Genomic DNA, 5,000 nt, shown 5'->3' on the forward strand with positions numbered 1-5,000 from the left:
CATGGTTAAGAATATAAAGGCAGTGACGTTTAATACGCCTCGAAATTCAAAGTACCATATCTACAAAACCCATTTGTTATTCCCGAAGTCCAAATTAACGTATCAATGTTTCAAATATAAATCAGGCTGATTGAAATGCGCCCAGAATGTTTTAGAATTATCCCCAAAACTCCGATTTTAACAATTCAAAGGAATGATACCCAACTAATTTGTAATACTACTCAGAGTATACAAAGTTTCAATTTGCAGTTAATCAGCCGGCGTTTGGGGGTGGAGAATGACCAAAATAAGTTTGCAAGCGGAAAAAGGGGAAAATCAAGGCAAATGATGAAAAGGCAAAAGGAAAGAGACGAATACAAGACGAAGTTAGAGAGAAGATAACAAAGAAGAAGCCAAAGAGGGAAAAACGTCTTCGCTGGAAATAGGCAAGACCTGTCTTTACATATTCCATCACCACCTTAACTAACAAGTAAATGATAAACAGATATGTCTTTATCAAGCTAAAAGTACTATTATTACTCTTATCAGAATTTAGCGTTTGATTATGGTAATGAGCGAGGCCACGGTGCCTTTGATATAATGACGCAGGCATCCGCATAATGAATCTCTCCCGCATCACAACGCTGCACGGTGCACAGGCCGCGAAGACTGCTACATGCACAGGACAAGTGTGCAGTTGCAGGAGCTCGCTGTAATTGCTTGTCGTTAACATTTGTCTTTTTGTTCACACTGCCATAACCAACTGAAATGTAAACCTTACACTACAAATTGCAACATCCCTTTCCCGCATCTTGCAACACAATCCGCGTAGCTTTTTTATCAGCAGTAAAATTTATATGCCTGTGCCATTCGACTAGCAATTTCATTCCGCGAAGACAAATCTATCTGAGAAAACAGTGTTTCCCTCTGTCACAGGAGAGCTACCAGACGTTGCACTCTGAGGGACTTTTAAGGACATTTAATGTCAAAACAAAACGGCGCCGCAGAGGAAAAGTTTGGCGGCTTAGAAGAACCTTTTTTGTCGAAAGTGACAACCACTCGAGGGCTAAAAAAACAAGATTTTCCCGAAAAGCCTGAGAACAATTCCAAATTCTCCGTCGGGATTACGACATTAACGCGCACTCCTGCAAGTTAAAAAGTTAACTTACTTTACTTTTATCTACTCTGTTCTAGACAATATGAAAATCCGAGAAACATTGTTGACATGAAGAGTTTGGCTGTGACAGCTGTTCAGTCTTCACTTTGCCTTTATTTTCTCCCGGCGGCTGCGGCGGCCTTTTAGCGCCTGCCTGCCTTCCATCCCCTGGACCCCACGCACGACCCGTGGCGCGACGGCCCGGACGCTTTAAAGTCTACTACGCCCGAAAACCCGGAAACATCTTAGATACACACACACTTATACACATTTACACACACACACACACACACACACACACACACATATATATGTGTGTGTGTGTGTGTGTGTGTGTGTGTGTGTGTGTGTGTGTGTGTGTGTGTGTGTGTGTGTGTGTGTGTGTGTGTGTGTGTGTGTGTGTGTGTGTGTGTGTGTGTGTGTAAATATATAAATATATATATAAATATATACATACATATATATATATGTATATATATATATATATATATATATATATATATATATATGCACCAAGCTAGAAAACAAGTGCCACAAGGGAACCAAATATGCTGAGGCTAAAGTAGACGAATAGTAAATGCTTTCTAGCCGACGACGGAAAGTGTTGCAGAATGCAACATTTTTTGCCAATCATATCTTGCAAAATAAGCAGCATGGATGTCTCTGTCAGAAAGAAAGACCATAACGGATAAAAACATCTGTGCGAGAGAAATTTTGAAGAAACGTAAATGTTCAGCGGTCAGCGCGTGTATTAAACAACATACGCAAAAAAAAAAGAAAAGAAAAACACACGCGTGCTACTCGGCCGAAGGAGAACGTTCGTGTTATAGATTTCCTTGATTACATGTCCTGAAGCGACACGAGAAAGCGCTTACTGTGATGGATTTACACGTAATAATAACGGCAGTTATTCGCAGCATTTGCACCCCTTATTCTGAAGTCACATCGTGTCTGCTAACTTCAAATGATATTAAGTAAAGCAAAAAACAAAATTCGTATATGAAAAACGAGCAGTCAGTGAAATTTTGCATTCGTATCGTCAAACAAATGTTGTTTTTGAGGCGAGCTGACAAAAATAATGCGTTCGGAAATAATTATATTTTGCAAGCCCAGTAACGTCACATGCACAAAACAAAAGTATAAATACATACGGACCGCTAAATTAGTGTCGAGGGGAAGAAGAAACAACCTCAAGTAAAAAATAAATATAAAAAGAGAAACAGAAAAAGAAAAATTGTTAGACAAGGATGGCGTCCATACTTTCTCCCGAGAGCGACGGTCTCTCACTTCTGCGGAAATTTTGTCATTCAAAACTTCACAACTGATATTCTTTCCTTCAACTTAACGTGAGAGAAAGTCTAGTTTTTAGCAGTTAACGTCTCTTGAAATGCAAACGCATATCCTGAGCGGAGGGGCGAAGCCTCGGCAAGAGCAGACGAGAACTGGGACGCTACAATGATTAACTCAGCGTATTGGCAAGAGATGAAATGTGTTTGATAAGCCCTCTATAAATATAGCTCTACTCTACATGTGTTACTCAGTTTGTGAACTTGCCTTTAAAGCTCACCCACTGCCTTAAATTTAAAGTCCGTCCCTCTGTTGTGTCAACGGGCTTGCGATAAATCTACACGCCTCCAGCAACCGCTGGAGCAAATCTCCCAAAGAAGCGAGCGCAGTGCAATAACCCTGGCACGCGCACACCTCTTGACTACCACTCTCGCTTCCCACATTCCGTATGGCCCGGCCTGTCGAGAAAAACAAATGGGAGTGTCAACGTTCACCCCAGGCCGAGCTTCCCCTTTGCTTCGGGTGGCTGCAGGCTGAGCGAGTCTACTCGCACTCACCTGACTGCCTCGCCACGCGCTCGCCCAGGCTCGTTCGCCAGCCTGGCCGCGGCGGCCCCCGCACTCCTTTCGCATCAACACCCGCCAGTCTTTTCCGGTTAATCACACTTTGAGAGGGACGTACTGAGAACCAATCGGTATGGTAAATGTGCAGGGTAAACCAGAATACTCTGGTATATTAAACACATATGTCACATACATACATACACAAACGTGTATATGTAAATATTTGTGTACCTATACATATATACATTTAACCTGCATTTCATAAAACAAATGGCAACCCATCCTTTGTGCTAATCACACAGATTATGTCATTCACAATGCAAATAATATCTTTGTTTTTTTATACTCTGGTTAACAAACACAATTCTGTAAACTATATAAATTCTCTATAAAAGGCAAGTGATCATCTCGACCTGGTAATTCTCCATTTTATTGAAATGTTATAGGAGAGATCCTAGGAATTATGACAAGAGGTGTGTGAACCCCATTCTATAAACAAATAACAATATTTGTGCATGTACACGTACATTCGTACCTACATTTACTTTTTACATTTACACAGACCACGCGCGCGCGCACACGCGCACACACACACACACACACACACACGCACACGCACACGCACACGCACACGCACATGCACATACACACACACACACACACACACACACACACACACACACACACACACACATATATATATATATATATATATATATATATATATATATATATATATATACATATATATCCATACTGCATACATTCGAAAGCAATCAAGATATCTATGCCTTCTGGTGGTAAATGACTCTTCACAGATCAGAATCGAAATCACTTACTCTTGTTTACGATCGCGGCAAAGAGGTTGGTTCTATCATAGTCATTACATCCCGCACTAAAGGGAGATTAAGCTGCTGGCTGTATATCTCTATTCAACGTGGAAATTAATTACTCGAAGCCAAATAAATCCTTTCATCGCCGGTAAAACCACGTAAGAAGGCTCCCTCCATCTCCCGCAACCACTCGCCCCAGCCACTCATAATTACACAGGGCGAGGGTGCTATTTTACCTTTTTTAGTAGCAGTAAAGGCGAAATATCACAAATTAAGTAGTAATATACATGTAATTGGTTCATCAGCCGCTACCGCAATTATGGGCTGACAGCCAACATTAACTGCGGCTTTGTTGTTGCTCGACTGCACTCCCAATTGCTAGCAAATGAACCGTCTCCTTCTTACTGTGGGCCTTTGTCATTTCTCAACGATACGGTGTCACAGATATAAACGAAATTAACCCCATTTACTTCGTGAGAAACAAATGCGACCTTTACTAATGAAAGTAATACGACAGACCAACACAATATTTATCTACCTCGAATAGACCGCATCCTGCACCCTGTTCCCATGATATCGAACGTATCTGGAACGGGACGAAGGATTCTCGAACGCGTCGCGCTTCCACCTCCAATGCCGTCTTTGAGTCACTTGACTGAACGCCTACAATTATCACAGAATTAATTACAATCTGTTTATGATAGACCTACCAGACACTCGATGGAGGTCGAGATAGCGAATGACGCGAACAAAAAGAATGAACTAATTACCTGCACTCCGCCGTTAATGACCCGCACAGTTTGTTCGTTTCTCGGAATTCATTACTTGAAGAGGGCCTACGATGAACATAATCATTTGCGGAGTTAAGAACTAAGGACCCCTGTCACACCGGGGCTGATAATGGAAGTCTACGTTAGGGGGAAAGTCATGGCCGCGCCGCCTCCTTACGTGGGCCTCTCTAACAAACGACCTATTTCTAGGCAAATGCGTTCCTTTAAGACTGCGGGGAAATTTACTTTGGTTTTATAATACAGCCAAATATACACATTACTGAATTCGCAAATAAACTGGGAAGAGAGAGGGAAGGGGGAGGGGGGCAGGAGGGAGAGAGAGGAAATGAGGAAGGGAAGAAGGAAAGGAAGAGGAAAAGAATGAGGGAGGACAGAGTGGAGGACAGAAAGA

The 5,000-nt window shown here is 42.0% G+C and overlaps 1 protein-coding gene across 10 annotated transcripts in view; it reads right to left on the minus strand.

Moving 5' to 3' along the window:
- The window catches only part of LOC122247320 (uncharacterized), a 675,408-nt gene that overhangs the window by 271,757 nt on the left and 398,651 nt on the right, over positions 1–5,000 (minus strand). The window lies entirely within an intron of this gene.

Source organism: Penaeus japonicus, unplaced genomic scaffold, assembly GCF_977035675.1.
Source record: "Penaeus japonicus unplaced genomic scaffold, GWHDUDI00000001_assembly GWHDUDI00000024, whole genome shotgun sequence".
In the NCBI taxonomy this organism is placed as follows: domain Eukaryota; kingdom Metazoa; phylum Arthropoda; class Malacostraca; order Decapoda; family Penaeidae; genus Penaeus; species Penaeus japonicus.